Source organism: Siphateles boraxobius, unplaced genomic scaffold (genome assembly GCF_051911475.1).
Source record: "Siphateles boraxobius isolate OS27281-9 unplaced genomic scaffold, OSU_SipBor_1 21, whole genome shotgun sequence".
Lineage (NCBI taxonomy): Eukaryota > Metazoa > Chordata > Actinopteri > Cypriniformes > Leuciscidae > Siphateles > Siphateles boraxobius.
The window spans coordinates 1,746,173-1,773,621 of record NW_027508822.1 but is presented as its reverse complement, the minus strand read 5'-3'; the positions used below and the strand labels follow the sequence as shown (position 1 = coordinate 1,773,621).

The 27,449-nt window shown below is 37.3% G+C and overlaps 2 pseudogenes across 1 annotated transcript in view; one reads left to right on the top strand and one right to left on the bottom strand.

Annotated features, from left to right (window-relative positions):
• The window catches only part of LOC143746056 (uncharacterized), a 129,781-nt pseudogene that overhangs the window by 48,016 nt on the left and 54,316 nt on the right, over window positions 1-27,449 (top strand). The window lies entirely within an intron of this gene.
• Window positions 506-9,031, bottom strand: LOC143746080 (GTPase IMAP family member 8-like; annotated as a pseudogene).

Sequence of the window (27,449 nt, the reverse complement as noted above, 5' to 3'; positions counted from 1 at the left end):
GAACAAACATGGGAATATACTGCAAAATATAATGCGATATATTACATAATACATTTCCACATATGAGAAACTAATGCTTATATTCTTCATATATATGTCATGATTCATGTCTTGTGTTCCCCTTGTCTTGTGTGGACTTTTGTTATATCCTGTTTTGTGCCATGTTTTGTAGTTCAAAACTACAAAAAAACATGTTTTGTAGTTTTCATTTTTATTAGTCTTCCCAGGTGTCTCTAATTAGCCACACCCCCTTTTTATCTTGTTTGCCTGTGTATTTAAGCCCTGTATCTAGTTCAGTCTTTGTGAGTTCTTGGTGTTATATGTTGGTTGTCCTGTTCCCGAGTCGGTCAAGTTTTGAGTTTATTTAAATAAATATTACTACTGCACGTGGATCCTGCTTCCTCCCATGTTTATACCACATCGCTACAATATGCATTGACTATGTATGGCTATATATTAAAACATATATAATATTTATAAATGAAGAGAAATATAGCATTACATGTATTATTCACAAACATTTATCATTTATTGTGTACATACATTGCACATACATGTTCCCATGTGAACGTATGTTCACATATACACGCGCACACACACATATTCACGGAATGAGTTACAACAGATTTCTTATTCCCATCATGCTTTGCTTCTGACTGTTAAAGGAGAGCAAATGTTAAAATGAAGTGTTATTTATTGTTTGCTCAATATTAATATAGGGGGAGATCTGTTAGTTTTTAATTCTCTATTATTTTTTTAATTTAAAAAGGTTTTCTGGTATAGAAAACTCACATATGTGTGAGTTTTTGGGGTGACCATTGTGCTGAAGAGTTGACTATATGGTTCAGTTGATGATTAACTGAACACCATTAAAACTGCAATTGTTATATTTTAAAAGGAATGGCTATGATATCCACAACACAGTGATAGTCTCTTGGCTTAATACTTTAGTACATGGAGGTGTGCTTGTGTTATTGTTAACTATATTGAAAATATTGAAAATGTATAATGTAATTATAAAATATAAGAATTATATTATATTACATATTTCTCTATATATGTGTGTTTAGGATGAATGAGTAAATATGTCAGAAATATATACAATTTGTTCTGTCTCATTTTAAATAGGTTCTACTTCACTTTCTCCTTTTAAATACACCTTTGGGGTTGTGACAAGAGTAATTTCATTGTGGTACAATGACAATAAAGTACTAATATAAAATTACATACATTATGATGTATTAGTAAATACATTCTCACATATTTTCCAATATATGAAAAGCAGCAATTCCTTATGTATTATTGAATATATTAGCACAAAATATCATTCTGTATATTTTCAAATATACTGTTCTATCATTTAATATATTGATCATTCATATATTGGGAAATTCATGAGTTCCTTTGCCCATATAAACTTGAAGCTAATAAGGTTAAGCATATTTGGCTTGTTGTCCACAGTGGAGGGGCTCGAGGAAGCAGCTTCAACTCGAGCTTAGATATACACCCCAGTGGGACTACTAATGCTTGGATGATGAGTATGGATAGCAAGATGCCTACATTATATTAGTGGAGTTGGGGAGGTGGAGGGATGCCAAAACAGCTGATGCCAGGGAAAGGTGAGCGGCTGCTTATAAGATTAGATGGGTTCACTCCTCCAAATATTACGTTGTGAACTTCACTATATTTTCTTTTCATAAGGGTATGGCCCTTATTTTGCTTTTGCTATTGCTATTGCTACTGCTCCTAAACCTCCTACTACCGCTCCTACTCCTACTACTCCTCCTCCTATCACTGTTAGTGCTGTTTGCCCATAGTCTCTCAGTTTTTGTTTAAAAGCCTCTTGTTCAATTCTTCTCTGGGCTTCTTTAAATCTCTCATTGGTGTAGTGCTGTCCTCCATTGATCCTCGTCATTTCATCAATCTTCTGCAGCAGTTCTGTGACCTGAGAGAGATTACTCATGTCTTCATTGTTGAATGAGTGAAATCTGCCACTGCACTCATCAACAAGAGCCTTGAGATCATTACTTTCACTGAAATATTTATTTAATGAAAGCCCCTTTAGAAGATTAGTGTGAGTGAACAGAAGGATGGTGTGATGAGAAGCTTCTTCCTCCAAAGTTTCTCTGGATCCATTTCACTGTTTTCTTCTCTTCTTCTGTGAATCTCACACCCAGTCTGATGACCAGCAGAAACACATGAGGACCAGGAGCAGACATGTAGATGCACTTCTCAATCTCTTTCTTCAGTTCTTCTTCACTCATTGATGTATCATATAGTCCTGGAGTGTCGATCACTGAGATGATTTTATCCTGCACTGCAGTCACATGTCTTTGACAGTGTCTAGAAACAGACTCAGCAGAAATACCTTGTTTAAACACAAAGTTGCAGATGATGGTGTTTCCTGTTGAACTCTTTCCTGATCCAGTTTTCCCCAACTGCACAATTCTCAGATCTGTTAAAGAGAGAGGAATTTAAAATGATATTTACGCTTTAAGAATTATAATAACTTAGCATTTTGTCTTTGCTCAATAGGGGCCCTTTACTCAGTGGGCCTCAAGATGACTTAAAATGACTAAAGATAAGACAGAACTATAAAATAAGTTAATTAGCATTATTAACAATTATTTTCTAGAAAGTGGGTTCCAATTGTGTTGAAAACTCTGGATATGTTGCATGAGGTCAGCTAATTTTAAAATTGTGATTTAAATCATAGTAATAATACTTAGGATAATTGATGGCCAGGTGTTGGTGGATCTTTGTCTCAATATTGTATTTTTTCCCCCTTCCAATCAATGCACACCTAGCACTTACATATATATATATATACATATATATATATATATATATTATATCATTTATCTTTTTTTTACATGAAAATCTCTCAGAATTAAAAGAAATAAAACCACAAATGGCTAAATATTTACCCAATTTTATGAGCGATCTTTCTCTAGCAATCTCCTGTATCAGTCCTTCCATTTCATCTGGATTTTCCACCTGTTTCCTGAGATCTCCCTGGTCTGCAGAATCCCTTTCTCTCAGATTCAGATTATATCCACGACTCTCCTCACTAATATCCTCTTGCTTTCTCTCATTGTATCCTGTCATTCTGTCTTTTTTACCTTTGTATTTTATTTCTCCCTCAGGATTAATCTCTCTCTTCTGCTCTTGAAACTCAATCTTGTCCTGTTTTTTCTTCATTCCTTGTTTCTTTTCCTCCTTCTTCAGGTGAATCTTATGGCTGTAGTTCTGTCCTCCATTGTTCTTCACCATTTCATCAATACTCTTTAAGAGCATTGTGATCTGGTAGGGATCACATTCATTTTTGCTGTTTATCACATGATATTTTCCCTCAAAGTAGTTCAGGAGCTCTTTAATATTTTCACTCTCAATGATTTGAATGCATTCTTTTCTAGATATTTTTTCTCTTCCAATAAACAGCACCATAGTGAACCTCATAGCTTGATCTCCAAAGTTCTCCTGGATTCGCTCCACAAGGTTCCTCTGCTCCTCTATGCAAGTCTCCAGGTCGATGATGAGCAGGAACACCTGAGGAAGAGGATCGGAGAGATACAGACTCTTCATCATCTGCTTCTGCAGCTCTTCATCAGTCAGATGAGGGTTGAAGAATCCTGGAGTGTCGATGATGGAGTTGTTTCTGTCTTCTACTCTTCCTCTCTGGATCTCACTCTCTCTGGTTCTGCTTTCTTTAAATGCCTCTCGACCCAGTATTGAATTTGCTATTGGACTCTTTCCAGCACCAGAGACTCCCAGCAGCACAATCCTCAGATCGTTTAAATCATGTTGTTCATCAGGCTCTTCATCAGAGTTTAAGAACAAGTTTGCTTTCATCTAATTATATAATTACCTGTAATCATATTGACAAAACCATACAGTCATTTTATATTTAATTAAAATGCTTTAGTCTGTTTTCTGATTGAGTGTTATCTGCTCATTTTAGTGGGAACATAAATGTTGATCTGTCATTTGAGTGTTAAAACAGCCATGTTGATCTGCTTTATCAATGCAGAAATGTTTTCTGAAAACAAATGCAATTACTGAAAAAGAATCAACTTAAAGTCAATGATCAAGAGCCCAACCAAAGCAAACACTGATCACCATAATGGTGACAAACAAACAAACACTTTCAACCAAACATCAACATCTAAACCTCATTTAATTCTCAATAAGAACTTCTGTAGACGTCTGACAGAAATAAAGTCAGTCTGGTTAGTAATACGTGAAGCTGGTAATGCTGTTTGTGGAGATGTTTAATCCTCCTCTGCTGAGATCTTCACAGATTTAATTGCTTCTTTTATCTTCAGTGATTTCATCTATGGTTGTGGCTAAAGAAAGTTGTAGTTTTTCTTATTATTTCTCTTTTGAATGATTGAAAGAATGTTTCAGGAACATCATATTAACCCTAAATAACATTCTAGTAACATTCAGGAAACTGGACATTATGTTCTTGGAATGTTACAAATGAACACCATACCTTTTAGAACACGTTCCTCTAACGTGAAGAAAACAGGACTTTTTTATGTTCCCAGAACCAACACTGAATATATTTGAAGAACGTTCTTGTAACAAAACTCTTTGTAACTTTGTTTTTACAGGTTGTAACCTGACCAACATAAACGTGGAAGTACTTTTAAGAAACTTTACTTCAGACAAAATTAGATGCATTTCTGGCCAGTTAGAGGGTAACTCAACCCCCGACTCCACCCACTGGCAATATTTGAAAAATGCTAGAAATGTGTGCAGAGCCCAGCGCAGGGGGGGCGTGCACCTGAGACCCGTGTCTCTCTGTAGGCAAGGGCGTGGTGAGCTGGTGCCTGCTTATGTCACGCGGCACCACAACATCCAGTAGGAAAATTTAACTGCAGTACCCACCGTTCAACCTGAAGAGGGCAGCACTCAGACATTTTTACACCATATATTGTAGAATTAAAACACTGTATACCCAAATGTCAAAATATTTACTCGAATCAATGAACATCTATAATAAAGCCCAAGTCTTACAGATCATTAACTAAAAAAAGTTGTTGTAGGGTTTAGTCACCCTTTACAGGAAGATGAGTTCAGTCCTTGTTCCTGTTTGTGATCGCCAAGCACTTCATTTTATTATTTATTATGTTTGTATGAGAAACGCATACTAATTTTAAGCTTATTTAATGTTATTGCATCTACACAGTTGGTATGTTATGCATTTATTTGTGTTTTGTCAAAATTAACATGGTGTAAGAAGAAAATACACAAAAATGTCTAAGTAAAGTGAGTTTCTGCCTACTAATAAATAAAAATAATATCAAATTTAATAACAAATCTGTTAAAAAAATGGAGACATACAATATTTCATTCCTTTCAGGAACAGCTGGGAAACACTGAACTAGTGTAATGACATAATTGCAAGTATATTTGTCCCTTACACGTCCTTATACAGAGGTGATGTAATGAGCCTTCTGCTAATCCTTCATCGTTCCAGTGAACATTTAAATTACCTTAAATAAACTGGTCAATAAACAGTAGGAGTAAAAGGTATTTCGTTGCCAGAAAGAATTCACACATACACATTCTGGCCATTATCAGCTGAGTTGAAGATTACCAGACTAACAGGTGTGTTTGGAAGGGATCTAAGTTATAACTCAGCCTGGATGTAATATACTATATTTGCTACAAGATGTTAATCGTAGTTTTTGTCCAACTCCATTGACTTGTATTGGCAAAACCTATACGATAAAACCTGTTGGAAAGCATCTTTTGCAGCGATTTTTGTGTGAGCATATCAGTGAACACCCCAGACCACTCGGTGAGTTTCATGTCTTTGTAAACTAAAGTTTAATGCGTTTTAGGAAGGATTGTTCCAGTGCACCTATGCAACCATTGTGGAGGTGATGGGGTGTTACCACAGAAACCGAAAATTCTCAGGCCAGCAGCATCTGTCCAAATTTCAATCTTAACCGTTCTATTTCATCAGAAATGATCTTAAAACAGGGCTTTAATCCAATAACTGTCACCCCCCCCCCCCCCCCCCCCTTTTGATAATTGACATTAAAATGCACTATACAAACTTAAATGATTGTAATTCAAGAATGCTTTGGAATATAGACCTAAGTTTGGTCTTGTTTTAAATTAAATAATCAGCAGATTATTCCTGAAGTGAAAGCACTTCAAATAATTGAAGTATGAAAAAGTTATGGAAGTTATAATTTACAGTAAATCAAATATACTTTATTAATATATATATATTTTTATATAAAATAAATATTTTACAAAATATTTTTCACTATAAAATTACTATAAAATGAAAGCTATATATCTAACCAAGTTGTGTTCCAAATTTAAAGTTGATATCACAAAAATTGAAGTTCCCATGAGATTTTGTTTTGGCGTTATACCAAAAATAGCCACCGGGTGCCATTGAATTCCATTTAATTTAATTGTATGCATTCTGCCATAACAAATTAATAAATTTCTATCCAAATATCACTTCTGTCACTAAATATGGAACCTTGAGACTCAGACCTTTCTGACTATATGTGTTTTGTCAAGATTAGAAAAGGTTTTGATAGTAAATTATGAAAGATGATGCCCAAAAGGGGAGGGGCCTAATAAAAAAATACCGTTTCTATGGTAACGCAACGTCCAATTTCAAAACGTTTTTCACAGGATGAATTTTGAGTTTGTAAGCTTTCAAATGATCCCTAATTTATGATAACTACTAAAATATTTGATATAATAATAATAAAAAATGATGTATATATATATATATATATATATATATATATATTATACTTTTTAGAGGACTTCTTACTTTACTTTTTAAAAGATAATTTTATCCTTTTTTTATTGAAAAATACTAGATTATGTTTTATTATGAACTTTAGCACTAAAAACCAAAGTTTCAATTATTAAAAGTGTGTGCGTCGACTTTTTGTGACAAAGGTCAGAAACTCCTGTAATGACGTCGATTTTTTGAGGCGCACTCTTGTCATGAATTCATGTATTACTGTTCATTCATAATTTGTAAGAAAAAAACTGCGCTAAAATATCGATTTAGGAGTCTTAGACCTTTCCAACGATATATAGTTTGTCATGACTAGATTAGGATTTACAGTAATAGTAATATAGTGAAGTAAATTTAGGTTGCCCGTATACGGGCAGGTGACAGTTAAGGGGAACTGATAGTCCCACAGACTGATACACACATATTAAAGTTAAAATTGACTGACTTTTAAATTGGACAGCCGCTCCATTGTTGACCTCAGGTGTGTTAGCTTCAAGTTAGAGAAACTCCTTTCTCCGCTCGCTACAGTCACAGGCACTGTCATCATGAGTCGGAGAACAATGCTGAGGTTTGGATACAGTTCAACTAAATTGTTTCTGTAAATGTAGCTCAAAATCTGCAGGCCAGTGGATTCTTTGGCCGAGATCTCACGCACAAGGTCCTCAGCGTCCACATCGCCGAGGGTTTTTTCTATATTTGCGCATCTTTCTTTGAGGGTGTAACTTTCTACGGCCCTTTTCATTTCTTCTCTTCTATAAATGAAACCTAACAGACCATGAAATGTCTCCATCAACTTGAAGCGCTCACTAGTGCCTGTAATGGCAGAGTCCACTAGTGGGAGGAAAACATCTCTCCTGAACTTTTCCTCGGGTGTCACTGACAAGGAAAAATCCAGATTTTGGGGCTCGTACGGAAACTGGCATTTGGGTTTTCGGCCCCGTGTAATGGGGAAGACCATTGGCATCTCCATCTCTTCCGCAATGTCTCTAGCATCAGTCTGGGTGGATGAAAGGCCGTTCTCTCTGTATTCCTTTAGGAATTTAACATGGTTTGAAACTTTGAAACGCTTTAAAAGGATCATTGCGTAAAGGATAAATTTGTTTGAGACCGTTATCGTGGCGCTGATGTCCTCAGACTGTCATGAATCATCGTAAGTTTTGTTTCGTGCTCGTTTTTTTACTTTGGTTTCGTCCGTGTCTGCCTTGAACACAAAATGTCGAAGAGTGCTGGGAAGGTTTGATTAACAACAAAATATGTGTAGATAAATACTAAATATGTAAAATATTAACATGTTAAACGTGTCTATGATATATCAGAATCAAATCTATTTCTCCTTAAGCAATGATTTATTTATGAATGATCCATTTCAAGGGGCGTTTAATGTCAAGTTTTTTTTATTAAAAAGATCCAATTGAAATGATAGATAGATAGATAGATAGATAGATAGATAGATAGATAGATAGATAGATAGATAGATAGATAGATAGATAGAGGGACACATTTGATATTAACCACTTATCCTAATTATAACCTAATATAATAAAACGCACTACGATATTAGTGTTACTTAACAGCTTTCAGTCAAAATGGCTAAAAATGGTTTGCTTTAATTTTGAACTATATTAGCTCATCTTGTCTCAAATCTAAAGAGGAGGATGAAGGGTATGTTGCTTCTCCACTTCCTGATGGGACAGTTTCTGAAACTGAGGGCCATGTGTTTCACAATGTTAAGATCTGCTTCTGCTGAATCTGACATAAATATAATGTTGATATGATATGTATCTACCGATGAGCTTCCAAGGCTACCTATGACACTGATAGCCTATTATTGCTGAGTTTAGATATTATACCCTATTACTTTAAAATTATACATGTTTCAAATTAGGCTGTTATAATGGTGTGTTGTCTGCAAACAGCATTGTTAGCGTACAGTTTATTGATTTAGATTTTACCTCTGATTACATTTTTCACCAAATGATCATCTGAAAGTGTATGTTCTGCTCTTTTAAACGGGTTGTCTTCGTTCATTTTCCTCACTAACGATCGCGGAGATATTCAAGCAGTTTAGCACTATACATTTCGTGTTCTAGTTTGTGATCACCTTTCTTTGAAAAGAAGTCAGTTACCAATTGTTTCTCCTTGTTTTGTTTTCTTTCCTTCTGCTGTCTTCCCTTTCTTTTTTGGTGGCCTGATTTGGCTTTCTGTGAGAAAGACATTTTTTCTACAGTTGGAGTTTACGCTCCGCCAGATGCTCAACTTACTGGCAAACAAAGATTGTGCAGATGCAGATGGACTAAACCATTCAGCGCATTAGCAAGGGGTGGACCGTGAGACCTTAGTCTTTACTTTTTTGTATACAAACTGTAAATAACAATAACAATATCTGCCAATCATTTAAAAAAATCATTGTGATATTTGCCCGCTAGTTATTTATCCTGAAAACGGCTTTTTTAAATTTGATATTTGCATTATCTTACATTGTGAACAAGTCCCTACTAGCAGAGATGGTCTTACATTAGGGAGATGAGAGGATCTGGTGCCGTTTCTCAATGTCAAGGATACTTCCTTGCGGGGCCGGCGCGTGCACATCTGCCGCTCTAGGCGAAAAACAATTGTGCCACCCCTCTATTTGTAACGTATACCAGCAACAACACACAAAGACCAATATGCCATATACATATAACGCAAAACCAGCAACAACACACAAAGACCAATATGCCATATACATATAACGCAAAACCAGCAACAACACACAAAGACCAATAAGCCTATTTGCGTTATGTCGTTTAAGGCCTACATAACGCAAATAGTGCGCACCGCGCGTGTGCCCAAAATGTCAACAATATTAAAGTTTATGCAGGAGTCATTTCTTTAAGCAGTCATGACAGGACTTTTCCAAATAATCACATTTCACCTCCTCAAATTACTGTTGCTTGCAAATCTCTTTACACCACTTTCTTATGTGCGTAAAACACACACAAATGAAATGTCCGCAAGCACATTATATCATCAGCAGATTCAGCATCTTAAATAACGATTAAAGAGCAAATGAAGCTTAACTTACGTTTCAGAAGCGCGCACGGCGGGCCTTCATCGCAGCACATTTACATTTATTCATTTAGCTGACGCTTTTATCCAAAGCGACTTACAATTGCTATATTTCAGAGGTCGCACGCCTCTGGAGCAACTAGGGGTTAAGTGTCTTGCTCAGGGACACATTGGTGTCTCACAGTGGATTTTCTTATCCACTCTGCCATCACCACCCCACAAAGCTCTTGACTGCATCCTCTATTTCAATTTCCTGTGCCAGCTCATGTTCAGTCCATTAAGGTAGTTTTTTTTATTAGTTTCAACTTTTTTGAAACTGCGTTCTCCTGAAGCCACTGTAACAGGAAGGGTGAGAAGCACGTCCTCCCCAGCAAACATGCCAGTGCGGGCCCACTGTGGGTAGGTGTGGGTTTTCTGTGGGACAGTGTGGGCAAGGGCAAACCCTTTGGGGCCCCATATGGGCTTTCTGTGGGCAAGCCCACAGTGGGCTTACCCAAATAAAACCCACACGGGCCCCAAGTGGGTTAGCCCATGCGGGGCCCATAGCAGTTTTGCCCATTTGGGCCCCCATTAGGATTTACTGTGGGCAACCCACAGAGTGTCTCAGTTTTTGCATTGTAGATTTGCCAATGACATTTACAAAAACTTTCTTTACACCATATATATAACTGTATTTTCATAAACATTTTCATAAACATTTTGCTTATGTTATCTGTTAATATGGTTAAAAGAGCAAGTGAAATTGATCAGGTCTGGACATAAACTGCAAGACAGTGCACTTCGAGGACCAGAGTTGAGAACTCCTGACATATTAATTAGTCAATAATCACTGATGAAAAAAATAATAATTTTTATTTGTATAGATTTTTGTAATATGTAATATTACTAATATTCAGTTGTCTTTTCTCTTTTTTCCTTAATTGTGTTGTGTGTCAAACAGCTAAATAAACCCAACAGAGAGCCACTCGGGCACAGGTCACTCTTTTTCTGTGTAAGTACATTTTTGACTGTCAGACACATTATCTGTATTTTCTTTTATAAAAATGACATATTCATGCTGCAAGTTAAAGCCATCAATGATTTCTTGATAAAGACATTAAAGGGATTGTTTTTCATGTTGTTCCAAACATGTATTTACTTTTTTCTGTGGAATGCAAAAGAAGAATTTTAAATAATGTTTAATCTGTTTTGTCCATACAATGAAAATCCCATTGAGTTTTTATCGAGTCATTTTTCGAAATATCAGAAGAATCTTCCACAGAAGAAATAATTCAGGTTTGGAATGACATGAGTGTGAGTACAAGTTGACAGAATTATATATTGTGTTGATAATTTTTGTAAATTGTTCTCTTGCTCTCATTTCATCATGCCCTCAATTGGTTCACTCTCTGTATGTTTCTCTCTCAACAACACCACCTACATTTGTTTTTAATATTAATAAAAAACCTGTAACTATTTTTCCGGAACTCAAATTATCCTCCAGTCAAAGTACAGAAGATTATTTGTTCTCTGAGGTGGAAATGGCCTTACCCTTGGGAAAACACAAGTGAATAAATTACACTTGGAACAACCCCCATTTTTTTATACAATTTTTTTATGTTAACATTTCAATTGTTGTTGTTGTTGTTTTTTTTCTTCTCACTTTAGAGGCTGACACAGCTGAAGCAGCATCCAAAGGGGTTGATGCTGATCCTAATGCAAGAGACTGGGATGGTGGAAGGAGGAAGTTACTCCGGTATCTGAGGGGATTGATTGATGTGGTTTTAAATGATTTTTTTTTTTTACTTTTTTTTTTTTTACTCAAAATCTTTTTCAAATAAAAGTCGCTCTTTTGACAGTTCTGTTCAAACATTCCTGAATTTTTTTCACGATTTACATGCTGATGACTAGATTACTTTGTTCAAAAGTAGGGCTATTTAAAAAATCGTACTGACCCCAAAGTTTTGAATGGTAATGTATTGTATATATTTTTTACATGACTGTGAATAAATTAAATTTTTTAAAACATATGATTTGTAATGTACTACTTCGACTTTCAACAAGTGCAATTATTTTGCATGTATTGTGGCAAATGCAAAGTAGAACCAAACTAATCTTGTTTGTTAAGGCCACAGTTATATTACAACACATCTTTGTATTGTCCGCAGTATGCCCACACTTTTCCCAGTGCACCCACAGTATGACCACACTAACCCAATGTACCCACAGTATGCCCACACTAACCCAATGTACCCACAGTATGCCCACACTAACCCAATGTACCCACAGTATGCCCACACTAACCCAATGTACCCACAGTATGCCCACACTTAAACCAATGTACCCACAGTATGCCCACACTAACCCAATGTACCCACAGTATGCCCACACTTAAACCAATGTACCCACAGTATGCCCACACTTAACCCAATGTACCCACAGTATGCCCACACTAACCCAATGTACCCACAGTATGCCCACACTTAAACCAATGTACCCACAGTATGCCCACACTTAACCCAATGTACCCACAGTATGCCCACACTTAACCCAATGTACCCACAGTATGCCCACACTTAAACCAATGTACCCACAGTATGCCCACACTTAACCCAATGTACCCACAGTATGCCCACACTTAACCCAATGTACCCACAGTATGCCCACACTTAACCCACTGTACCCACAGTATACCCACACTTTGCCCACCGCATGGGGCCCACTCGGTCCCATAGTGTGGGGCCCACATGTGCCCCTCATTTCACGCCGGTATCTGGGCCCCTATAAGGGTTTGCTGTGGGCCCACAACTGGCCCCATGGGGGCCAACTCTACTTACTGTGGGCCTGCCCACAGTCAGCCCACACTTTTGGGCTGTCCCACTGGGGCCCCACCTGGGTCCCAAACTGTGGGGCCCACACGTGCCCCGCATTTTACGCCGGTATCTGGGCCCACAGTGGGCTGCCCGCAAGGGCCCCATTCGGGCCCCAAAGAAGCATGTTTGCTGGGTCGTAATGCTACAAAAGCATTGATCATTGATCATTGATTTTTTTTAATAAAAAAATTATTCCATCCCGTTAATAGGTGATTAATGAACGATCTTTTCATTGCGTAGTTTATGTCACGTGACGCAATGAACGAATCTCCCAAATGAACGTAAGACTCGGAAGGTAAAGTAATTATTTATGTTCCCTGTAAATATTTTTTTACTGCATTATGATTTCTTAATTCAGAATATGATCAACATTGCGTAGGTGGATGTGATAAGGGAATTTGGCTGTTAAAAGTGTATAACATTTAAAGCCACTTAAATAAACGAAATGACTCGAATGACTCAAGAGAGTCAGTAAAATGATCCGAACTTCCCATCACCCAGTCATGACTCGTGAGAGCAGGGGCTCGCCGGCGCTGCGGAGCGGCGGAAGCTCAGTAAATCAGTCATGGCTCGTGAGACAAGGGGCTCGCCGGTGCTGCGGAGCGGCGGAAGCTCAGTAAATCAGTCATGACTCGTGAGAGCAGGGGCTCGCCGGCGCTGCGGAGTGGCGGAAGCTCAGTAAATCAGTCATGACTCGTGAGAGCAGGGGCTCGCCGGTGCTGCGGAGCGGCGGAAGCTCAGTAAATCAGTCATGACTCGTGAGAGCAGGGGCTCGCCGGCCCTGCGGACCGGCGGAAGCTCAGTAAATCAGTCATGACTCGTGAGAGCAGGGGCTCGCCGGTGCTGCGGAGCGGCGGAAGCTCAGTAAATCAGTCATGACTCGTGAGAGCAGGGGCTCGCCGGCCCTGCGGACCGGCGGAAGCTCAGTAAATCAGTCATGACTCGTGAGAGCAGGGGCTCGCCGGTGCTGCAGAGCGGCGGAAGCTCAGTAAATCAGTCATGACTCGTGAGAGCAGGGGCTCGCCGGCGCTGCGGAGCGGCGGAAGCTCAGTAAATCAGTCATGACTCGTGAGAGCAGGGGCGCGCCGGCGCTGCGGAGCGGCGGAAGCTCAGTAAATCAGTCATGACTCGTGAGAGCAGGGGCTCGCCGGCGCTGCGGAGTGGCGGAAGCTCAGTAAATCAGTCATGACTCGTGAGGGCAGGGGCGCGAGAGCAGGGGCGCGAGAGCAGGGGCGTGAGAGCAGGGGCGCGCCGGCGCTGCGGAGCTGCGGAAGCTCAGTAAATCAGTCATGACTCGTGAGAGCAGGGGCGTGAGAGCAGGGGCGCGCCGGCGCTGCGGAGTGGCGGAAGCTCAGTAAATCAGTCATGACTCGTGAGAGCAGGGGCGCGCCGGCGCTGCGGAGTGGCGGAAGCTCAGTAAATCAGTCATGACTCGTGAGAGCAGGGGCTCGCCGGCGCTGCGGAGCGGCGGAAGCTCAGTAAATCAGTCATGACTCGTGAGAGCAGGGGCTCGCCGGCGCTGCGGAGTGGCGAAAGCTCAGTAAATCAGTCATGACTCGTGAGAGCAGGAGCGCGCCGGCGCTGCGGGGCGGCGGAAGCTCAGTAAATCATATAAATAACCTATTTCATGAATTGTTCATTCCCGGTTGGCACACATTTTGCCGCCCTTACAAAAGTGCCGCTCTTTGATCAAAAAGATCAAAAAGTTGTGATGTACACTACCGTTCAAAAGTTTGGGGTCAGTACGATTTTAAATACTTTTAAAAGAATTCTCTTCTGCTAACCATGTTAAATTACTTTGTACAACTTAACTACTTATTTATAGAAGAAATGCCGGTGACGGCAGCCAAGCAATTGTTAAATCCGGTTCAGTTAGCCATCAATAACGTAATTTGTTTGTATAATTTGTAATATCAATACGGTAGTAATTTGTACTGGCATTTAAATGTTAAACTTTACTTATATGTACTACGGTTATAACAAATGAAAAGCATATAAAAAATATAAAAGCATATTGCCCCGTTATTGCTCCGACTCCGCTAACGTCCGACATTTTTTATTTTTTGAACAAGATAGCAAAGCTGGCGCATAGGATTGTGGGTGACTTGAGACCGCGAAGGCTACACAGATGCATCCTTTCCTGTGTATGGGATATTTTTCGAACGAAGGACTCAGTCCTTGGTTGAAATTCTGAGGATCCTCGACATTGGAACAGTCCTTCGACGGATGTCGATGACGTAGCATCCTCGAAATAACGGCTTCCGAGGATCCTTCCTTGACATTGAGAAACACCTTGTATCTCTAATTGGAGAAAGCGTAACTTGATCATGTGACGCAGCTCAGCCTCGTGCAACAGCAGTGACGTCAGCATTACTACAGTCAGTTACAGCTTATGTTAATCAGTTTCATGTGGATTATTAGTGTTGGTCTTGTGAATAAATGGTCTGTTATTGCAAGTTAAGGTACAGTAGGACTGCATTGTTTGTAATGTGCTTTACTAAGGAAAAAAGCGTGAATATCTCTATATGCTGCAAAGTAGGACTACTAGTCACTGCAGGGTGCAAAAGACTATATTTAAGATTACACTAAAAACTTAATTGTAATTTACTACATATTTAATTCATTAAAATTATATGTATGTTTACCATCATTCATTAAAAGCATTTTATCATCATCATTAGGCACACTGTAGTTGACACAATACGTTTTATTTCAATTAAACAACATATAACATAATATTTATAAGTAAAGCAATAATTTTGTCTTTATTAATTAAAGTGCATAATATCAGCATCATATCATATCATATGGCTACTATAATAGTCATTACAACTCAAGTCATCATAACTGGAAAAACCTGAAAGTCAAAGAAAGAAAACATTGGTATTTTTACTTTCTTTAGACCATATACAATATAACTCAATATTACTATTAAATACTATTGTAATGCCGTAAATTACTATGTTGTGACAATCCCTTCTCTGCCTACTCTTATAAAATAACTTTTTATCATAGTAAAACTTACATATTGTTACCAATAAAAGTATTGTTTAGTGTAAAACATGTTGAAGATTAGCGAAAAGGCTGTTGATTACTTAAATAATCAGGTGTTTCCTCACAAAAGCGGTTTATTCAGTGTAGTGAAGCCTCTTCGCCATTGACATCCATTCATAAAACACGGCCTCTGCTCTCCTTTCCTGTGTACCAGCGTTAGCATTAGCGTTACGCTTTTTTTGGCTAAGGGTTGCAGGCTTGTCATCTAGTGTCTTTGGCAATAAGCGTGTCCCAGTCGGGTTCGTCACTTATTGGGGTCCCCTGGTCCCCATTTTTGTTGTGGTCTGTGCTATTTGCAGCGCGTTTCTGAATGCGCTGCAAATCACTGACAAATCAGTATTCTCATCCAAAAGACTAAGTATCTCAGTATCATCCGAGAATTTCACTATAAAATTTGAACACTCGTTGGTATATAATGTAAAAAGGATAGGAGAACTGGCACATCCCTGTGGAACACCTGTGCTGATATTTTTCAGCTCCGATAAAGTTTGATTGACTCTAACTTGCTGGGTTCGATTAGTCAAAAAAGAAAGATACCTCCTAATTAAAAAATAATTAACATTTAACATCTTCAATTTCTGAATTAAACGGTGAGGCTGAACTGTATCAAAAGCAGAACTAAAATCAACAAATAATAGACGTGCATAAGCTTTTGGATTTTCCAGATGTTTAGTAATAAAATAAGTGACAGTGTTAACAGCATCTTCTGTACTACGTGGCGGCCTGTATGCGAATTGTAATGGGTCAAGCACAGAGTTAACTTCGCTCTTTAAAATGGACACCATATACATCTCAAAACTTTTCATTACACAGGATGTCAAGGCTACTGGCCTTAAATCATTGTTTTCACTTGAACCTGTTTTTTTTTTGTTGTAATGGAACAATTATAGATTTTTTTCCATAGATCAGTCGACTGAAGATTAAACAAACTTTCTGTTGGTCCACAATGACCCTATCAAATGTGTTCTCGATTACAAGTTACTCCAAAGCTTCTCTACATTCCAGTGCACAGTCCTGTGTGTCAAACCTGAGGTAAAAGTCATTTAATTCATTTGCTTTCCTCAGGTCATCATTAGTAATAACCCAGCTAACAGACTTTTGTTATTAGAACGTTCTCCAAATATTCAGTGCTGGTTCTGGGAACGTGAAAAATGTCCAGTTTTCTTGACGTTAGAGGAACGTGTTTTAAAAGGCATAATGTTCCTCAAACGTTCTTTCAACTTCATTTTGATTTAAAATTCAACATTATAGGAACGTTGATTTCTAACATTCCAAGAACATCAAAATATCCAGTTTCCTTAATGTTACTAGAATGTTATTTGAAGGTTAGTGTGATGTTCCTGAAACATTCTTTCAATCATCTTTCGAAAGAGTAACAAGAACACAAACTACAGCTTTATCCAGACACAGCCTTAGATAAACTGAAGATAAAAGACATTAACTCTATCAAGATTTCATTAAACAACTCCACAAACAGCATTACCAGCATCACCAACCTCACGTATTACTAACCAGGGGTGCGTTTCCCAAAAGCATCGTTGGCCAACTATGATCGCAATTTCCATTGAACTCCATTGGTAACGACGGAACTTGCGACCATAGTTGGCTTTGGGAAACGCACCCCAAACTGACTTTATTTTTGTCACACGTCTAGATAAGGTCTTATTGAGAATTAACAGAGGTTTAGATGTTGATGTCTTATTGAAAATGTTTCGTTTGAGGTCACCATCATGGAGATGTTTGCTTTAGTTGGGCTCCCTGGGGGGTATTTGTCTGTGTTTTCTTCAGTTGCAGCGCTGTAACGGTCATCAGCTGCAGTGCCCTTGAGAGCCACCAGAGGGCACTCCGCATCAGACTATCGTGATTCTCTCAAAACTACAATTCCCATAACTCACTGCCCGGAGAGGAGTCATGAGCGAGGATACACAGGTGTATCCTATGCGGAAGTGTTTTATTGACTAAACGTGACACACGTATCAATTCTCCTCCCCCTTCATATCGGTCACAATCATTTTAATTTATACTTTACCTTTGCAGTTTATATAAACCATATATCTCACATATTTCAACAGGGTATCTTGCTTTATTATTATTTTTAATTAATTTCTTAAATAAACAAACTCCAACAACATAAGGGCAGATCCTTTGAGCGCTGCTGATGACGCCATGAAGTGACGCTCGAGTGATCAAGTATTCCAATGTATAAAAAAGCTTTCATTCGATTCCTCCGTCTTCGTTTTCTTTCCTCGCACGCTTCCCTCGTATCCTACAGGGGGGGGGGGGGGGGGGGATGGAGCTGAGACGCGAGGAAAGGAAACGAGGAAAGGAAACGAGGATGCACAAATAAGAAATGAGAAGCACCCTTAGTCTCAGCCTATTTAAACCATGACTGCTTCTCATGTCATATTTGTGCATCCTCGTTTCCTTTGCTCGCGTCTCAGCTTCACCCCCTGTAGGATGCGAGGGAAGGCTACAAGAAAATAAAATGAGGACTGAGAAATCGAATAAAAGCTTTTTTTATACACTGGAATATTTGATCACTCGAGCATCACCCTTATGTTGTATTAGTTTGGTTATTTAAGAAATTCATAATAAATAATAATAAAGCAAGATACCCTGTTGAAATATGTGAGATGTGTGGTTTATATAAACTGCAAAGGTAAAGTATAAATTAAAAAGATTGTGACCGATGTGAAGGGGAGAATTGATACATGCATCACGTTTAGTCGATAAAACACTTCCGATACACCTGTGTATCCTCACTCATGACTCCTCTGGAAGCCTCCTCGATCCTCGACTCCTCGCGGTGCAATTAGAGAATTGAGATGTCCTTCAAAATGGCTGAGCTCGATCGGTTTCCGGGTCATAGGATGGAGGACGGAGGAACGAGGAGACGAGGAGGGATATTGAGAAGCATCCCAAGTACACACATTCATTATCTGTGAAGTTTAGTTGTTTAGTTTTACATCGCAAGTGTAAACTCCGAGCTAGTTTAATGTCTCTCGGTTTTTGGATTTCTTGCCTGTTCTGTGGATTACTCTTTTGCCCGTGTTCCCCTGCCTTGTTGTGTTTGTTATTGTTTGGACTGATTACCCAGCGTTTATGACCTTTGCGTTTTTTCGAGTACGATTGTGGATTACCCTTTCAAATAAACTGCATTTGGATCCTCAACCTTGTCTCTGAGCAGTTCGTAACAAGCTCTCTCAGCCACCGTACATCACATTTATACTCTTCATTTTGGATTTTTGCTAAATTGATCACTCTCTTAAATTTGTGAAAGAAGATTTTAAAAGAAGAAACTTTAGGCTGTTTTTGAGGGGATAGTCCCTTTAGTCTTAGCAAGACTTTTATCTGAAGCCGGGCTTAATGAATAAACACGGTTATTGCACTCCTGACCTAGATCAGACCCTCAGTCACCGCAGTAAAAAACAAGAAATAGTGTAGATGTTCAGAATAGGAAAAACACATTTTAACTCAATTAATAAATTTCACTTTAACTTCTGCTCACATATACATAAAATTAGAACATAATTGAACCTAAACCTTTGTGAAATACTCATAAGCCTTGTTACCACACCAAAATTATTATAATTTGAACAAGAACTGTCAGATTTTCATAATCCACTAATAACTTCATAAATCTGCTATCACCTAAACATAAGTGTTTAACTTCCAGCTAATACGTCTGACTTTTATGACAAAGATGTTGAAAAGACATATTTTGGACATCATTGTGTCCAGGGAAATGATTCCCGACCCATAGTTTCCTTTACTTGCTTTCTGTAAAGCACAGTTATAAATAGTTCCATAAATTCTATTAGAAATGTTTGCTGCTATACTTCTTTTCATCCATTAAATAGTTAGTCAGCAGATAAAACAAGTATTATCAATATTGTCTCAGTCCCACTTATCTCTCCTGTTTTGCAGAAACCAAAGTATTACATTACTCATATCTCAATCCCCAAGTCGCACAGACTTATAATGTCATGCATCCATTTACTGGATGAAAAAGTAAAACTTTTTTCATTTAGTTCTCCTACTTCCCCCTACAACAGGTCTTTCACTACTGTAAGCTGTGGTAGATTTTTCTTCTTTCGCACCTTACTTAAGTCTACCTGGGTCTCGTCTACTAATCGACGTCCCCAAATGTTATTTGTCATTATTTTGTCATTGTTAATCACAAATTTTCAAACCTAGACATCTGTCTAGTTTCATCTCCCCTATTTTGTTATTTACACACTCACACACATCACTCATTTATACACTCAAAGTCAGGAGTTTTCTACCAAAGGGTTTGGAAACATTTAAGCATATGAATGTTGTTCCTGCAAGAAAAATAAATGTTAGTTATTAGTTCAAAAATCCATCACACAGAATAGTTATGCTTAATTAAAGCTCCTTTTCAAGGGAAATCAGATTGTTTCCTTAAGGATGAGATTCCTTCCAGTCCTGCAAACCCACGGCAATGGTCTGATTTAGGGAAACAAGGAAAAGAGAAATTATCTAGAGCTATGACAAAGTAATTGGTGGAAGAAATATTGAGCTGCATTAGTAAATTACTTTCAGCAACTACTAATGCCACATTGGGGAAAAACTAGTTGTCATATTTAAAACCTTAGTTATGTACAAGTGTTATGTACTTAAGTTATCAAGAGTAAATGTAAAGGTATTCTGCAGAAAAACTCTCCTTGTCAGGGTTTTTATATGATGGTTATGCATTAATATTACCGCTGCACTATGTTGCATTTTACTTCTGAGTATGTTCAAGGTTGTTAAAGGGATAGTTCACCCAAAAATGAAAATTCTGTCAGAAATTACTCACCCTCATGTTGTTCAACCCCGTAAGACCTTCGGAACACGAATTAAGATATTTTTGATTAAATCTGAGAGCTGGATCACTCCTCCATAGGCTTCTTCAGGGCTTGAAACTTGCCAGCCCCGAAAAGTTATTAAAGACATCGTTAAAATAGTCCAAGTGTCTACAGTGGCTCAATCTTAAGTTTATCAAACGACGAGAATACTTTTTGTGCACAAAAAAACAAAAATAACGACTTTATTTCAACTATTCATTTCCTTCTCTGTTGGCCTCTAGTCAGGTAACGTAGTGTGATTGCGTAGAGCTACGTCACACGTAGGCTCACTATTGGCTGACGCTGGTCATGTGTGTGATGCGTGTGACGTACAACCGAAGAACTGCGCTATATCACTAGTGAACTGACTCGAGGCCCACAGAGAAGGAAACGAATAGTTGAAATAAAGTCGTTATTTTTGGGGGGTTTTGCGCACAAAAAGTGCGCAAAGATTAAGATTGACTTAAGATTGAGTCACTGTAGTCACTTGGACTATTTTAAAGATATCTTTAATAAGTTTTCGGGGCTGGCAAGTTTCAATCCCTTAAAAGCCAATGGAGGAGTGATCCAGCTCTCAGATTTAATCAAAAATATCTTAATTCGTGTTCCGAAGATGAACGAAGGTCTTACGGGGGTGGAACAACATGAGGGTGAGTAATTACTGACAGAATTTTCATTTTTGGGTGAACTATCCATTTAAATTCAAACTACTTTATACTGTTGGATAGTTTAATGTACAACAATGCATCATATTGTAAAATGTTCTTGTTGCAACTGTAGTTGCCGATAATGAGCGCGAGAAACGTTTGTACTGGATAAAATTTTCACTTTATTTATTTATTATGTTTCATTTTTATGCTTCAACTGCCTTAAAAGAAAAAAAGGTTGAAAACCTGTTTAAATATGTTCACCCTGGTCAAGAGAATAAACTATATAAAAATCTCATCTTGGTAAGGTATTAATCAAAATTTGAACCGCTTTGTTTATTTTGTATTTTAATATGTCTTATTACATTATTCAAGTAAGTTGAAAACCAATACTTATATAAATTGTATATTTATAATGCAATGCTCCTCGATTTAGCCTCTATCACTATCACTGTATCTGCCTTATTCTGTGATAAGAGCCACATTAGTTAACTGAATGAAGTTATTTCAATCACGACTGACTCTATAACACGATTTTAGAGTAAAATATGCTGTTATTCTCATAAAGTGTATGTTGACATTGTGCTGAGCTAAAAACGGTTAGCATTTTAGCTGAAAAAAGAAAGCAAAACACAAAATAAAAAGCAGTAAAGATGAATTTGTCTGATAGCATTGTTTTTTTTTTTTTTCAAGGTTTCTATAGATATTGCAATATACTGTTACCATGAACTCTTTTGGTCACGTTGTGTAAAAAATCTGATATCGTGACAACCCTAATGGTAGTGGGACAGGGTTTGATGGTCAGATCAGACCAAAATAAAGCTTTACACCAGTGAAAAAGCCCTTGAAGTAAACTGTAAAAGCTCCCTTCATTTATTATTTTGACATTTTACATTACCATATATGGGTTATTTTACAGAAACTCCCCTCTGACGGAGTTTGTTTTGCTGTTAATATTCAGCTCATTTTCTGCTTATCATTAAACTTGTTATCAGTGTCAATATGCAGGGCTGCATTTCCCGAAAGCATTGTGAGCTCATTGATCGGGAAGATCATTGGCACCAATGCCATGCTTTTGGGAAACGCCATGGCATGAGACCAAACCAAGAGAAAGGGCACGAGATCACTGTGATTTTTTATAAAGAAAATTTTTTAAATTCGATTCAATTATATATATATATATATATATATATTTAAACATTTTAAAATACATTAAATCAGTATTTTTTTCAAAGTTTAAAATATTTTGTGGATGTTTGAGGTCTTTTGAAGTGTCTTGTTATTGCAATGCCACACACATTTTCAGTAATGCCAAATAAATTTGCAACGCCACATGTTGCCAATAAAAGAAAGGACTTGATTGCATTTACATATTATTTATTTCAATAATCCTAATGTATAAAATGATTAACTTTAGAATAAGATTTTTTTAGCAAATAAAAGTAACTAAAATAGGAAAATGAACATGAGTGAAAAGTAAACACACCTCTCTGTGTGTGTGTGTGTGTGTGTGTGTGTGTGTGTGTGTGTGTGTGTGTGTGTGTGTGTGTGTGTGTGTGTGTGTGTGTGTGTGTGTGTGTGTGTGTGTGTGTGTTGAGCTCCCTCTCAAATTTTGGCGCCATGTCTTTATACCACAAAACCCTGAAATTTTACCATACACTTTGTATGCCTGATTTCGCGAGTGTCGCCCCTGGAGCCAGGTCCTGGTATTACACCTGCGTCATCAAAAATTTGCATTTTTTACACAAGTGTACACTCTCAGAAAATAAAGTACATAATTGTATCTTTAGGGGTACAATGGCTTGTCACTGGGGCTGTACCCTCAAGGGTACAATATTGTACCCTTGGTATAGGGTACATATTTATACCCTTGTGATTTGTACCTTAAGAGACCAGTCTCGTACCTGTGGTGACAATTTTGTACCTTTATTTAACAGTACAAAAATGGACCCTTCAAAAATGGTAAAAAATTGTCTTTGACAGGGTACAATTGTTGACTATAATGATATATATATATATATATATATATATATATATATATATATATATATATATATATATATATATATATATATATTACACAGGGGTGTCCCCGACTAAGGATTTTCATAGTCGAATCAGAATTGTCACGTCTTCCCTATAGTCAACTAATAGTCGAATCGTGTGTGTGTGGGGTTGGGGAGGGGGCGGGGCTTTAACATTATAAAGCCGCGATGTACAGAACATCACACAAAGATATAGAAAAAAATGTAGAAAAACATTTCGGACCAATACAACTAAGAAATAACATAAATAACTGCAGAAAGGCCACACTGCAGACAGGATTTGCATTTCACATGCAAATCAAATTAAATCGGCTAAATTGCCTGTGCCTACAGAGCGCAACATCTATGCACCGAAAAATAATCAACAATTAATTTACAGAATTAAATTAGAACAGAATATACCTTTCTAAAAAAAAAAAAAACGAAATAATTCTGAATCAAGTCACAAGATGCAGAACAAACGTGTGCAAAGTGCCTAAAGTGCAGGGGAACATATATTGAAAACACAAGCCACAAATAGTTAAATTAGATTATCCTGAGTGATCAATAAATTAAAAAAAATAAAGATATTATTAAAATATCGAAAGTATAGCCAGAATGGTCAACTTTGTCTTTTTAACTGCAGAAACAACAATAAACGCTGAACTCGAGTGACAGTTTATCTAAACATGTTCACAGCATCCAAAAATCAAATTAGAACCGGCTGAAATGTTTTGAAATCACTTGTACCGTAACGTTACCTGATCGAGAGAGAAAATCTAGTCTTTCACTCTGTCTGTGTCTCTGTGTCCGTTTGAGTCTTTTCAAATTGTGCGCGCGGATAAAATACATTCATGAAAAACGTTTAACGGCTTAATGTCCTAAGACAGTTATATTAAAAGATCAAATTCTATACACACCTTATTAATAAACTGTATAGCCTACAGAAAAGCAGATGAGCCCAGAATATGAACGCAACGCGTTTAATTAAACGCTAATTTTCCTCCCATTGAAAACCGTTATTATAAAGAAAACGCTTTACGTGACTTTCTATAGGAGGAACACGTTGCGTTCATATCCTGAGTTCATCTGCTTATCTGCACATTGATGCAGGTAGCCTACTATACATTAATTAAGCCATGCAAAAGTGCCCTAGCGTTTTAAAAGCTTTTTTCACGTTAAGAGTTTTAGAATGTCCCGAGGAAAACCAACTTGTTAACGTTGGCCTGCAGAAGTGCGATCATGGTTTTCCTGATGCTAAATCCAGTCTGGGAGAATATCCTTTCTGATGATGTGCATCCACACTTCAGATTTTCTTATCCCAGACATTTTTAAAGATTTAAATCCCTGCCGCCAAAACGTTCCTCTATCGGTCACGGATCGAAAGTGAAACTTAAATCTGTCACGGGTGTTTGGATTTATTCATGCACGTTAAAAATATTTATTTAAAGCTTCTTCCTTTGCACATTTGTATTTACAGTATTATCATAATTGCCTCCTATATTAACGTATTGACAGAAAACCGTTAGTTCTATGTGAAATCAGACATTGAGCACCCTTATAACCTCTGCGAAGATTCGACTGTGAGATTGGTAGTCGAATCAAGCTCCTCCTATCGATGCATCGAATCTTCGACTGTTCAGGGTCACCCCTATTACACACACGCTGAACTAAAATCAGAAATTATTAAATTCTTTTTATTTTCACATTTTCCAACATTTCATTTTAAACTCAATGTCTAACTGTGACATAAATTATCATCATCTGAGTAAGAGTCATTTGCCTGAAAGTCCATTTCATCTCCTTTCATCTCAACGTCGGTTACTTCTATGCCTGCTTCTGATATTTTCTGAAGGACCTCCTCGGTTGAAAGCCCTGGAAGAACCATGAGTAACCGTGCTATGACTTCTTCTCAACCGATGGCCAAAAGAAGTAAAGACCGAAAACTGGACGTTCTTTTAAATTGAGATTCAAGCAGCCAATCAGGGCTGGCTCTACATACAGTCTCAGAAAATAAAGTACATAAATGTACCTTGAGATCCAACCGCAAAAACTCAAGTGTTAATTGAACTCTCCTGGGAGTTTATATGACTCCAGACTCAAGAGTGTTAAAGTGTTAAAATATGAGTGTTCAATTAACACTCAAGAGTGTTAAAGTTAATTATCTAATTAAGTGATTCATTGAAGGATGATTTTACCATTATTGAAGACACCTGATGTTACCATCAGAATCACTGAAGGAGAAAATATATTTTTTAAGACACCGTTATGGTGATCAGTGTGTGCTTTAGTTGGGTTCTTGACCCTCAAATCATTAATTTTAGATTTTGTTTGGCTGTTGTATCTGAGCTATAACTGCCAGATGAACAAAGAGAAAAGGTGATCAAGTCGTGTTGATTATGTTTTGACATAATCATAATTTACTTGAATCATTAAACTCATTTGGAAACTAATCTCAGACTTAAATGTATATTGTTGATTTTAGCAGCCTGTGATTATACAGCAAATGATTTCCAGCATTTTCAATATAAACCAAAATATTTCTTGAAAGTTGTTCTGATCAAAAGACTTTTTAAAAAATTATTTTATGTAGACACACTGACATCAATAATCAGCCTGTGAATTTCAACAATGGTGACAATAATAAAGCATGTTGCAGGGCATTCTGGGTGCTACCAATCAAAACTCATTCATGGCTCCCATCATGCATTGCGGTATGAATAAATTATGATCCGAATTGTTTTACTAATGTCCTTTCCCTAATTTAATATTCTGTTTGTCACCATTGTTGAGATTCATACACTGATTCTTGATGTCTGTGTGTGCCTAAAAGAAAAACTTTTAAGAAATCCTTACGATTACAAATTTCTGGAATTTAGTCTGTAGAATCACAGGCTGCTGTAATCAACAATATACATTTAAGTCAGCAATTAGACTTTAAATGAGTTCAGGTTAAATTATGATTATGTCAAAACATAACCAACACCACCTGCTCAACTTTTCTCTTTGTTCATCTGGCAGTTTTAACTCAGATACAACAGAGTAACATAATCTAATATTAACAGTTTAAGGGTCAAGAGCCCAACTAAAGCAAACACACAATTTTTTTTATTTTATCCTTCAGTGATTCTGTTTGTTAACATCAGGTGTCTTCAATAATGGTCCATCATCACTCAATAAATCACTTAATGAGCTCATTAACTTTAACAGTCTTGATTGTTAATTTAACATTAATATTTGAACACTTTAACACTCTTGAGTCTGGAGCCAAATAGACTCCCAGGAGAGTTCATTTAACACTGGAGTTTTTGCTGTGTTATAATGATTTAATCTCAGTAAATTGACTTACAAAACTTTTATTTCCTTTATTTCAAGGCTACTTAAATATAGTGATAAGTTAAAATCTACCTTAAATGATTAAGGTATCCTTAAAACCTTAAAAACTAAATAATTTTTACGAAAAAAAATTTACTTGGCAGAGGCTGTCTTTTGATATTGTACCTTAACCTTTAAAAGAAACGGTATATATATGTACCTTTTAATGCTTGGGGACATATATGTACCTTTTTGACCCTCAAAAAGGTACATATATGTACCTTGGGGGACAGAAATGGACTCCTACTGTACCCCTATTTCTGACAGTGTGTGCTTTGAGGCCTTTGATTGGACAGATCGATACCAGTTGGCGGGAAATCCCGAAAACAAAATGGCGCCGGTGGGCGGAGCTTCATTCAGCACTGCTTGCTTGACTGCAACACTGCTTAAAGGTGAGTTAATATACAAAATACTAAGTAATATATAATTCTCAATAATTTATCGATTGTGAATAAAATATGTGATGCTTAGTAATCCTGCCATGTAACTCATTCCTTAAATATCATATAATAAATTGTGAAAATAACTTGAAAGCAGTTATCGGTCAGTTTAATAGAGAAATGTGAACTGACAATTATCTCATTAGCTTATTTGCAATTCATAATAAGTATAAACACACTGTTTACTCATAGGCGTACATCATATATGCTAGTTTAAATACGTATTTGTATTATTTTTAAGTTTATTTTATAATATGGTAATCAGTCAGTGGTGTAGTGATGCATCACTTTAATTTCCAGGTTGGACCAGAAACTGTACACAAAAAGGCCCATTTTGTCCATTGCACCAGGCTGTTTGAAGCAACTATTACT